This window comes from Buteo buteo, chromosome 27 (assembly GCF_964188355.1).
Source record: "Buteo buteo chromosome 27, bButBut1.hap1.1, whole genome shotgun sequence".
Classification (NCBI taxonomy): domain Eukaryota; kingdom Metazoa; phylum Chordata; class Aves; order Accipitriformes; family Accipitridae; genus Buteo; species Buteo buteo.
The window spans coordinates 12151602-12164831 of NC_134197.1; the positions used below are offsets into that span (position 1 = coordinate 12151602).

General features: G+C 39.0%; 1 long non-coding RNA gene across 1 annotated transcript in view; it reads left to right on the top strand.

Moving 5' to 3' along the window:
- Positions 1-1767: 1767 nt before the first annotated feature.
- Positions 1768-13230, top strand: part of LOC142045338 (uncharacterized) — a 49537-nt gene continuing 38074 nt past the window's right edge. The window contains exon 1 of the long non-coding RNA XR_012654567.1: positions 1768-2294. This is a non-coding gene — a long non-coding RNA (uncharacterized LOC142045338). The remainder of the gene's footprint in view (positions 2295-13230) is intronic.

Genomic DNA, 13230 nt, shown 5'->3' on the forward strand with positions numbered 1-13230 from the left:
TGAATTAATTGAATTTTACATGTGACAACCAGTATGACCAACAGAGGACAGCACATCCATTTCTTTTAATGATCAAAAGATCTTGAACTTGAAGCTGCCATTCACTTTTTCGCTCAGAAAGTGAGAGTGACAGGCAGAGTAGAGCAGTGTGCCGTAAGTAAGCCAGCCAGCTTAAAAAGGCCTTTTTGCAATTAACTAGAGCCGTTTGGAATTCCAAGAGATTACTTAAAATAAATCTACTTCTAACCAGGCATTATTGCTAACGAAACACTGTGGGTGCACCTCTCTGAAAGCTGAGTCTGTATTCTGAAGCAATTGTTTACTGAGCACTGCGATAACAGTTAAAACATACTTAGGAATCAAAGCACACTTAGGATTGTCAGGTGAACTCTGCTAATTCCCCTTCAAAACTGCAGACAGACAAGGTGTCTGTAACTAAGTTTTGATTAAATGTGAGTGTTTATAAAACAGTGAAGTAAAGCCAGACTACAGTGTTTTTATTGCATTTGATTTGAGGGCAGAGAAGACTCTGCAAGTCATAATGAAATTCAAAGAACAAACCCAAGGATTTCATGTGGCTGAGGGGAATTTCATTACGGAAATTCAATTAACCTGCAAGAGTTGCACACATTGAAATCTATTATCTTTCCCCAAAAGCTGGCCATTGTGTTTTGTACAGCAACCTTTGCTATTCCTGGATAAATAATGCTTTATTACAAATGCATTGATATCTTTATATAATTAATAGCATGTAACAACATCTTCATCCAGTATTGCTTTGCAAACATTCGCTTCTGCTTCCTGTGAAATGTATCAAATAGTGTTTTTTTAAAAGATATGACTGAAGAAGGATGGGGTGTTAGACACAAGCACAAAGCAAATACACAGATCTAGGCGACACGTGAGGAATAACAGTGGCTCATGGCAGTGTGCAGGTCTGCTGCAAGTCCCAATTTACATTTGTCGGTCAGGGCCTGATCCCGTGAATTGCTGAGCAGAATTAATTAACAGCCTAAGATACTGTTAAGTCAATGGGGACTGACAGTGCTCAGCAGGTCTCAGTACTGGGGCCCTTAAATAAAAGCCAGCCTACGGATTCCTGTTCATGCGAGTAACGATACTGCACGCATCTACAGTAATAACATGAATTATTCACATCAGCGTAGCGTGAAAGAATCAAGCCACAAAGCCTGTTTAAAATAACACACGAACATTAATTAGCATTCCTGTGATACATGGCAGGGTTATCATTTGGCCCATTTTTCACTCATATGCATATTCCTTTTATTTGCTGTGTACATAGGTCTGATATGAGGACACGGGGGAAAGTAAACACAGGAGATAAGACATCTATAAACATTAGTAGAAAAGGAGGGAAGGGGGTTACTGATTAGCTTTCTTTGCATATGAAACTCCTAGATCATATCGGAGAAATGTGAGTTAAGTGTTTTACCATTCTTTTTTTAACCATTATCTGATCAGAGAAGCATGAAAAGCACTTTATTGCTCACTTGATTTTTTTTTTTCCTGTGCTAGGAGCCCTCTGCAGGAAGTGAAGCTGAATTTCACAAATCTTCCCTTTCTGACGTCTCCCGAATTTCTAGGAATGCCCCTTCCCTGTTACTATATTTGGAGGTAGTTTCTAGGAAAAAAAAAAAAAAAATAAAAAAAATTCGGACGGTCTTGGACTTACCACACCTACTCTCGGAGGACTCTTGAGCCCCGGGTCTCCTGGCACGGCCCCCGCGGAGTTGAGGAGCTCACGGCTCGGGCTCAGCAACTCCCGGCGCAGCCTGCACGTCTTTGTAGCACTGTTGGAGGAATGAGCATGGAGAGGGAGTGGGAAGGGGAGAGGTGTCTTTGTGGCAACAATGAGTGAATCTTCTCTAGTTTTTTTCCTGGTGGCTGCTCTTTTTTTCCCCGTGCACTTTTTTTTTTTTCTTTTTTGAAGGAAGAGGATCTTAAGGAAAAAAAAAAAACCTCCTGGATTTTTTCTCCCCCCCCCCCCCCCGCTTCCCCTTCTCCCCCTCCCCTTGATGTGGCCTCTTGTTTAGCTTGTGGCGTGACCGTGATGAAGAAATGTTTCTGGGCGCCTGGCAGGGTGATCTTTTTATGTAATGAGTCAGGATTTTGCCAACGGAAGGAGCCGGCCCGGAGCGAGGACCGAAGGGCTGTCTCCTTTCAAGAACGGGAACCTGCCAGGCGACCGGCTCCCTCTCCCCGGGATCCCGCTCGCTTCGGGCGGTTATTTATTCACGGCTTTGCGGGGGCAGCGCCGGGGGCACTGACGAGCGGTAAGTTGCGCTCTCCTTCCGCGCCCCCCCCGCCCCCCCTCAGCCATCTCGCCGCCCGCGGGGAGAAGCGTGGCCCCGCGCACGTCCCCGCCGCCTGCCAGGCCCGCAGGTGGGGCCGCCGCCCCGCGCCCCGCTCCGCCGCCGCGGGCAGCCGGGGCCGCGCCCTGCCGCGGGGAGGGACGGACGGACGGACGGACGGACGGAGGGAGGGAGGGAGGGGGCGCCGCCGCCACTCCGCGCCGCTCCGCGCCAGGCGGGCACCTGGGCGCGCGGCCGCGGAAAGGCGCCCCCCGCCGCCGGGGGGGGGCGGGGGCGGGGGCGGCGCGGGGCCGCGCATCCCCGGCCGCCTCCCGGCGCGGCGGCACGTGCCGGCGGCCCCGCGCCCACCTGCCGCAGGCCGCGGAGGGGGCGCCGGCGGGCGGGGGAGGCCGGGCCCCGCCTGGCTCCGGCGCCGTGCGGGGCGGGGGGCCGGTCTGCCGCCGTGCGGGGCGGGGGGCCGGTCTGCCGCCGTGCGGGGCGGGGGGCCGGTCTGCCGCCGGGCCGGGCGCCCTCGGGAGCTACAGGTGTTCGCTCCGACCGGCGGCCCCGTCCCGGCGCCTGAACGTGGCGGCGGGGTGGACGTTGGCCGAAGGCGGGCGGGCGCGCTGATAGGTGTCGGTACGTGCGGCTCGGTAAGCGCAAGTGAGACGACGGTGAGAGGGGTCTTCGAAGCCGCCGCGGCCATAAGCGAGGCAGCCGATTCCGCTTTCCACAGGCCACAGATTTTGTTCTAACGTTTCTACTTAGCCAGAATTTCCATCAACTTCTCTGCGTTTCCCTTTCAAGATGTATTTGCTGATTATCCAGCCGCTCAGCTGGGACAGCGTTCTTTGGCTCTCTGTTTTGATTATCAAAAGCAGAACAAATGTAATAGTGGCTTTTCAAGCTCGGTAATTAGTTTCTTTTAAAGTAACTGACAGCATTTACCTACTTCAGCTGTCCAAGTGTAAACGGTCATGCTTTTAAACTTGGACTTTATTTGGAAGTTCTGTTGGAATTATAAACTGAGGATTTAGAAAATACGGTCCTTTTGTCTACAGATCTCTGCTTTTCCTCTCGTCTTTGAAGGAAGCTCTTAAGAAACATAAAGCTGAGGGGAGTGAGATTTAGACACCCAGCTGAATACTTGAAACTACCATTGTTAGTGGGAAAAGACCCACTTGTTTCAAGTGAAGTGAAAATATTGTCTAGTTTAGTGTACAAGTAACAAATATAGAATAATGACAGACAGCTCTCTAATGTGTCAATTTTAGGCTGAAATACACTGGAATAGATAAACAACTAAGTTGTTACTCACTTTGAGAAGAAATCTTAATAGATGCTTCGAGTGCTGGGTCTAATAAATAACTGTTATTCTGGGGGAGTTCTGTGTCATTTTATAGACACTTACAGAAGGTGCTGCTTACCTACTTAATAAATAAATCATTAAGTGTGAATGAAACCAAACAGTATCTGTTAGCAGTTCCTGCTGTCCACAAAGTGAAGGAGTATGTATTGTGACTTGGCTATAATATTCTCTGTTATTAGTCTGAAAATTTCCCACTTTATAATAAGCAATGATTCTCTCAGTTGATTGGGCATATCTTACAAAGATACTTTACTTACAAATTGAATCTCGGAAGGTTGTGGTTCCAGAGTCGGGGTTTTGGGGGCGAGATGAGCTTATGTTTTATCCAACTGGCCCACAAAGTCCCGCTTTTGGTGGTCACTTTGTTCTGCAAAAGAAACCAGTACGTTATGGCTCTTACAGTGGACATTAAACTCAGTAGTAAACTACTGCTGCACTTAGTAAAAGGCTACTATACACTTTAAATAAATAATAATAGTCTAACTTTAATGTCGTCCTCAGTGATAAAAAGTGGATAGAAAATACTATCATTCTGAAAGTTAAACATAAAAAAAAAAAGTTTTTCTAACTGGTGGTGGTGTTTTTCTCTTAAAAAGCCAGGAGAAGCCAAAGAAAAAGTTACGTTTCAGAGTGGCCATTTGATATAGGTGAATTGGGAGCAAAGGAAGTAAGTCCCTTGAAAAGAGAGGCAGATTAAACCTTGAAAACATCCTATAAACACCAGTAACATTTGTATTGTCGATCACCTCCTCAGTTTTTTTTCTCACAAAGTGTTCGGTTTTAATGTATCTCATCAACTAGCTGGTTTTTTACATGTGTGTGTTTGTGTGTCTACATGTGTACAGTCTGTATCTGAATCAATTTAAAGATTACTAATTTTTGTACTGATAAAAGTTGTAGAATATATTCTTATGAGTAAGGCACTGTAAACCTGAGCTTGGTAGAGCTGTTCACGTTACTGCTTACATTTTGGTATCAATATCCTAAAGAATCTAAGCATATTTTTTACTTAAAAATTATGTAGTTGTACTTTCCTCATGGGATTCTAGTAAGTGTTGAAGATTTGTTAGTAGATAAGCTGAACTTTCTTGTGGTTTCTGAATATACCATACATATATTTAAGACTGAATGAAACACATTACAGTCACACAATATAATTTATAGAATGGCTCATGTATGCAGCATACGCATGCAAAATACATACAGGAGCATCCTCTCAGTTGGTGTAAACTAGTCTGTCATAGTTTTGACATTTTATGCCAGCTAATCACCTGCTTAAGTTACACATAAACATCTAGACATTCACATTGTGGTCACATTATCATTGCAGTCAGATTAATTTTAAGTGCTGACCTACTCAGGCTGAATCAATTTGAGTATTTCAAAAAGGCCTGGAAATTCAGCTGAAGTTACACAGCGATACACTGTAAAGCAAAGTTGTTGGTATGTGTTATATCTTGTGACTATACGCAGGATCTGTATATTCATGCAAATGGATATCATGCTGAATTATCAAGATTTTTCTATGGAATTCTGTTATTTTACATTTTATAGCAATGTAATAGCTACACATGTGAAACAGGACATATCCAAACCTCAGTGCAACAAATTCCTCACTTGTTTAAGACTGAAATCTGATGTGGAAGAGCTTAGGTCTGAACTGTGCTGCTAAAAGCCTTTTAGCTACTATTTTGCATGGAATAATGCTGTTCAAGAGCAGCATTTATGAGAAGGTTAAATTTTCATGAACCAATTAAGCTACAAATTTAACTGTAGAAATTTTTTATTTTTGTATTATAGTACTTAGTTTGTGAATACCTTCTAAACCTGTTCAATATTATAAGTCATCAGATTTGGATTGGTTTAACTTCTCTGGTCTCTTCACTAATATTCTGAGAACATAAGAGCAGAGAATCAGAGCTCAGAAAGTGGATCGATGTGAGGATCTTGCTTTAAGGAAAAGAGAAACAAACTCACATATCCAAAAAGCAGCAAAGATCAGCTCTGCTCTGCTGAAATACAGCAGTTGCTTCTCGCCAACTATTACTTTAAAGCTCTTAAATTAAAACATGTAATTTTGTATAGCTACTTTCAGTGAGATGTGCTTTACGTACTTTGTTAACCAGCTATTTTTAGATATTTTTTAAAATAGGTTGTATCTGAATCTCTATTGAAGATACATAAAATACACATGCATTCCTTCTAGCACCAATAGCCTAGCTATAGAATTAATAAACTATTTAAATTATAGATGAGCAGTGTTAACACAGTTACACTTCTGTAGGCCTTCCTCATCATAGAAAATTTTTATTCACATTTTTTCCCATTAGTAAGCTTACAGAAAGAGCTGTTTGTCTCTAGTGTGCAGAAAAACAGTTTTCTACTACTACAGATATCATGCATATATATTCAACTTTCAATGTATGTTCATTTTATATGTGTTACCCAAATGAATGACGATTAGACAAAACAGTGACAGATTCCCTAAACATCTATGTTATAAAAATTTGATCTCTTTCCCTCACACTGGTTTTCCCACAAGGTTTGCGTGCAGTGTGGGGTGGTAGCCTCAGAGCTGGGACTCCTGAAGTGCACTGCATATCCAGACCATTAATAATTAAATACCTGGGATCAGTCTATCTTGCTATTTGAAATGACAAAAGAAATTTACAGAAGATAAAAAGTAGATGGTATGTTTGGAATCAAAATTAATTTTCCTTGAGATAAAAACTGTCATGAATTATTGAAAAAATAGTATTTAGAAAGATCAACTCCAATTATTTATTGCATTTATAATTTATAAAGTTGAAAGCCCTACTAGTTATGTTTCTATTTAAAATAAATTTTAAACTACATTTTTAGAATGACTTTTCTGCATTTTTAAGCAAACCTTTAAAAAACCAGCTTACAAACACTGAATCAGCAGAGGATTATCGAATGGCCTAATCTGTTTACTTTTGAAATTTTATTGAAAGCAGTGAAAAGACCAGGATCTCCACCAGAATCAAGTGGCATGGTTTAGGGATTGGTCTGTGGCCTGCATTTTCTGAAGCAGGGCCTCAACCTTTGACATCTGCTGACCTCATGTTGCAACAGAAAAGTTTTGTGACTCCCCTCTGATGTAGCCATAGAAAAAAAGAGAGGGAGGTAGTGACCCCGAGTTTGGAAACTCATGACCTGGAACAACTAAAAATTTTGCCTTAGTAAAGGCTACAAAATCAGTTATCCCTTCCTGCGAAGCTATCCAGAGTTTTTCCAGGGCAAGAACAGAGACATCCAAGGTATGATTTTTAAATTGTGTCTTGTTCTTCGCTCTGTTATAATGTTACACATCAGCACTGCTTGCCTGCGCAAAACCTGGACCTCATGCCACGAAGAAATCTATACAAATATACACCAGTATGTTCAGAATGTATTTTTAAAAGGTATCACTCAAAAATCCTTTTTTATTTGCTGTAAAAATAATATTTAGCGGGTTATGAAGAAAAAAAATTGTAAGGTCTTTTGGATGGCTTTAAAATATTGGGGGAAAAACATTGGTATCACCTGGAAGCTGCACCTGTAGTGGAAGAAAAGCGGTTGTATTACATGAACTGCCAAATCCACTTCAGACCATGCAGCTTGAGACTGTGAAGCTTCTGGTGAAATTAATCAATTTAAGGCATCATCTGCCCTGTTCACAGCAAACATCAGTTAATAAATACGCAGATCTCTTGTTGCAATGTCATATGCTTTTCTCAGTCAAACGATGCAAATGTGTAAGGAATTTGGTAAAGGTACACACATGGAAAAAAGAAACAAAGAATCAGCTTTTTTTGCCTGTTGTCAAAATGCCCAAATAATTTCTGTTTACAAGGTTTCAGTCCAAGGGCAATGTTTATGTAGGTGACATGTGAATGGAGAGGTATTAGTCAGTTTGTGGATTTCTTTCAGGACATCTCTACAACATGTACAGAATAAAGATAACAGGAATAGAAATAAAAACACACCTATTATCGAGCTAACTTGCTTTGTGAGCTAGCCAAATATGACTACATATTAGCGGTTGGTTTCAGAAGGTTACCACTGATTTCTGACTCCCTGTTAGATATAAAGGCTCTTCAATTATCAACATTTTATTTTTCATGTTGGAATCCTAATTCTCTACAGACAGGCTCCAGAGTTTTAAAATACATTTTTTTCTTTTCCTGTTTGGAGCATACCTGCTCCTGGCTGAACTCAAAAGAAGGCTTAAAAACGATGCATCAGTCCTAACTGATTTCCTAATATACTGAATGCTTACATCATTGATACACATTAATAACTTTAAACAAAACTATTTCCATCTTTTTAGTTAATACTGCTGTAATATTTTAATTTAGCTGTTAATGGAGGAGGCTACAATTCACCTGTGTAATGTAGTATTGATGCATTTTTGCTATTTTAAGTATCTTAGCTTCAGTCAGGCAGTCCAAATCCTTTTATTGGAATCATGGCCTTTCTATATGAACTGATACAAAACAGTAGCTAGACACCATTTTTTTTTAAAGTAATAGCTTTTCTTTTGTTTTGTAGGTCAGGATAAGAATTAAGACAAGCAAAAAAAAAAGACAAAATGTGTTCTGTCATCTACAACAAGGCACGTATAAATGGTTTTAGGAGAGGGTGAGAAAAATCATTTCAGGGTGTTTCAGGATTGGCCCACAAGGGACAGTAAAAATATATGAATGCAGTAATTTTACTGAAGCGGTATTTCTATTTGTTATATATTGCTATTGCTAAAAATGTCTATTAAAGTCAGCATAATCTAGATTTTTGCTTTGATGCTTCTGCTGTTTGTATAGAAGTTTTCTTTTGTAATAAAAGGCCTATTTTAAGTCACACAAACTGCACACATCTGTCAGTAGGTGCCTGGATGCTGGTGTAAGTCAGCAGTATCTCCACTGAAATCACTGGACCTACATTGACAAAAAATACAAGTGACATCACAGTAAAATTTCTGGAACCTGAGGAAAGAATAATTTTTTATATTATAACACAAACAAACAAAGAGCAAATGTATTACACAGAACACCATATTAAATTATATACGAGGAACTGAGCATTGCTTTTTTCAACAATATTATTATATTTTATACGTTATGCTACAAGAATCCTTTGAAGAATATGCCTGTTAGGTGCTTTTTAGTGTGGATTATTTTGAAAGGTAACTTTTCATTAGGCATGTCAATTGAACAGGCATAACTAAAGTTCAAATGTGCTACCTGTTTTACTAAGGATATTTATAAATATGGAGTATTCAGTCTTTTCTAAATTTGATTTCTCTTTGCATTTTTACTCTGAGTGGTCTTTCTGTATGTATGGAAAATTGCCCACATGGTTGGTTGGAAAATATTTTTAAAGTCTTTAAAATGCAAGATGTTGTATGATTTTATTATGCATCATTTTCTTCTATAAACTAACATTTGCGCTGTCACTGAAGTAAATCCTTAAAAATGGGAGATGTGGGTCAACTGTTAATGATGATTATTCTGTTTTACTTTTTGCTTTTTGGGAGCTGAAAGAACAAAAATTGTCCTGGATTGTCTGTGCTTTATGCATAATGTTTTTAGCTTCCCAATACTAATAGTATTTCTAAGATAGCTGTTTCAGAATTCACTTTGGTGAATGGACTGAACCATCTTACACATCCAAAGTAAATGACTTAGAAGCTATTTGAAAAACTACAATTTTCCTATGCAGTGGACTAACAGGAAATTATGAAATCCTGAAGTATTGTTGGAAAATTGTTCTAACTTAAAAAATTTTTCTTTATAGTTTCATTCTTGATGTTCCACAGCATTCACCACTTCCTGCATGGCTCTTTACCGCAGGGAAAATGAGGGACTTTTGGGGGCAGATGTGTTTCCATTACACTATCATAATGCCCCTAAAAATCCTTATTGCTCTTGCAGTATTCTTCTGTGTTGCTGGGCCTGGTGTGAACTACTTGAAGACCTAGCTTATAAGTACAGCTTTTCTCTAAAAACACTTTAAAAGAACCCACTGAGTTTTATTTTGTTTATCTTACATTATTTTTAGTTGTGTTTACTGTTGCTTAAAATATAAATGGCAAGATATGCAACCACCTGTTGGTAAACAAATGTCATAAGTCATAAATCCAAGGGACATGCCGATAACTGCATGGTATTATGAAGAGGAATATATTTTGGCTTAAGAGTGAGAGCTTCACTCTTTTGGTATGATTAACTTGTTTTTAATGTAAGAATTTAGTGTGTATGCCTCTGAAAACATGACACAGATTTTGCAAGCTAATTTGAATGACTACTATAGCGGACCTCACTTAGAATATTAACCGCTTTTAAGAACATACATCAGGCCATTTATCAAATTAATAGATTTGCCCAGTACTTTTATTTAAATCAAATGCACACAAATATTCAAATAAAATTTTCATGCAGTCCCAAAATAAATTTATGATTAAACCTAGACAAGACATTGTGGGTTCTCAGCTATTCTCTGCTTATTCAACTTGAAAGGTCTTTGTGTGGGCACACCTCTTGGTGGTGCTTTTGGGGAAGGAGGAATGGCGTAGTCCATCGGGAAAGCAGTTGTGCTGTACGGCTCCTCTCTGCCCCTCCGGGTGAGTGAGAGAGATCTCTCCCCAGGACGGGAGCGCTCTCGGATGGGAGTGCCCACACTTGAGTCTCTCGGGCACGGTTTACTCCTGCGAGCTGGCAGGTTCCCCTGAAGTCTGCAGATTTCCACCGTTCTCGAAGGAAAAGGCAGAACATATAAATGTAAACACGGTTTGGTTTTGTCTGGGTATTGCAGCACAATATATCATCAGTTTGACATGTGCAGTGCTGGTGACGTTTATTTCAGTAGCTCTGTGTAGGACAGTACTGTAAGTGGTTTGTGTTAATTGTACTCTTGACTTCACTGACTAGCTTAAAAGAAATAATAGATATACGGCACCACATTGTCCCTCTGACAGTGTCTAATATCTTTAAATAGCCTTCAAAATATTTTGTGACATAGGAAACAAACTAGCTGGGTCGATTCTCCCTGCCCCTTTTATATTAAAGTTTTATCCCCAAGGAAATGCTCTTCTTCATTCTGCTAAAGGAGTGTTTCTCGTTTTTCAGGCAGGAAAATCTTACAGGTTAAGTCATGTCCTATAGGTCACAAAGCAAGCTCGCTGTTATGACTAGAACCCAGAACTTTTGATGCCCAGATAAATACCACAATAACAAGAAAATTACTTTCTAGAAGGACAGAATGAGCTGTGTTGCACAACATTATATTCACAGGTCAAAACACGCTGGCATATGCATTTCAACATGCAACATTTCAACATGCAACAGCATTTCAAATGTATGTATAGACAGAAAGCAGTAGAAAAACTAGTCATTATATTAATTCTAAATTTTCACATCAATACTTCACTGTTTCTGTTTGGACTACTGACTGCAAGATGATTCCTAGCACCTTCTGACATAAATGAACGGTGGTGTAACACAGACTGGCTTGAGGCTTATACAGCCTTTAAAATTATAAAAGTTACTTACAAGGTATTAGATTAATTGAATTATTAATGTTATTAGTAAAGATTTTTGCCATCTGTGTACATGTTTAGCAAACTTCTTATTTCTAAGTAACACTTCTAGCTGAAGACTCTGCATCTAATTGAAAATGTTAAAAAAAAAAAAAAAAAGCATGAGATGTTCTATGGAGTTCTGTAATATTAAGGATCAGTGAAGGGAGTACTCCCAGAGCTATAAATTGTATCACCTTTATATAGAAGACACTGCTAATATGAACAGATTGGAATTTTAATTACTTTTTAAAAGTCTTTTGGGGGCTATGCTAGTCAGAACACTATGTAAAGAATACCGTGATAGATTTCAGCATTAAAACTGGTCTGATTTTGTATTTGCCCTATGTTGCAATCCTACCTTACATGTAATCTTTCAAGGATATCAGAATTTATTTTTTTTCCTAATGAAAGCAATCTTTCATAAAATCTCTTGCATGTTTAACTTGTAGATCTCAGCAATGGATTCTAACATACATACCTACTTATATACATACAGACCGTAGCAAAAGTCAGATTCCCTTTGAACATGTGGTCTGTCAATATGTAAAAATATATTTATCATATGACACTACTATCAAGAAAAATATTTGCTTAGACCTAGCAATCCTGAGATTAAATTCAAGGAAGGGAATCAAAATCAGTAACACTATATTCCAGTCCCTTTTATATCTAATAGGAATCACCTGACACACAATTGTCATTTTTTTTTACACATTTTTATCACTGAATAATAAGCATTAAAAAATGAGAGCCAAGCACATGGCTTGAGATGTGTACTTAAACCTTTGAATTCATATACTTGCTTCAAATTGTTTAAGTATTTAAATTATTTTGGTTTGAAATAGTATGTCACAAAAACCTCTGGATCTGATACAGCCCCAGTGGAAGGACTGCAAAACTCATCTGTAAATCTGTCCACTGAAGCTAGCAGCACTTTGCCTGCAAATAGGCTGTGAGTAGGTTTCAATATTAAATATTTTGTAAAAGATAATTTTGCTGTCTGGTTGTTTTCTAAATATGAGCAAAGCAAAGATGTCTTTTAGCTTCTTCTTAGGGCTTTTGATTTCTTTTAATTATAGGACCAAGAGTCATTAACATGAAACAACAAATTCATGGTGGTGTTCTAAAAGTTAGAACAGTAGCAACTAGGTAGTATTTTTCAAATATAATTTCCACAGTGGAAAAGATATTAAATGTTTGTTATGTGCCAAGAAATGAGTAATATGAGAATACTTTTGTTCTCTTACAAAATGGAAGAGCATTAACAGCATTTTAGATTTTTAATATATGTAAAGTTTTTTGATTACCAACGGTCTCATAATAGATAAACAAAAATAGCAGAAAAGACATGCAGTTATTAAATAGGCTGAATAAGATAAACCAATCTCATTTATGTATTGAATAAGCCCATTATTATCTCAAGTTTTGAACATTACCTCAACTGTACATACACTGACTATTTAAAATGTTATTCAGAATACAGAACTTGGGTCATCCATTTTAATATTTACTATGTTATTTGACTTCTGATATGTTAGATCCAGTTTCTCACTGAATTAAGACACAATCAGTTCTGCTTCAGTCAGTACTGAGGGGATACCATTGCAGCTCCCTGTACCATTACCTGTAGGACAAATGACTACATAAATAACAGTATCAGAGTTTGAATGCAGGGAGCAGAACTGTACCTGTGTCCCAATGAAGCTGTTCAGAAGGGCTCAGATAAGCCATCTGGTTTTGTGTGTGTTAGAGAAAGATGTGGGGAAGGGAAGAGCTATAGCAAACAGAGTAGCAAATCAACTGCAAGAGAGAAATCACTATTCAGATGCTGTAAGTCTATAGAATAAAGACCTAACTAGTTTTCTCAAAAGGGGACCAGAAATGTGGCCAGAAGTAAGGGTAAAGGAAGCAGACCAGTATTCATGATGAACCTGCAATGTATCTTTTCCTTAAGTGGTTAGTTATGGAAG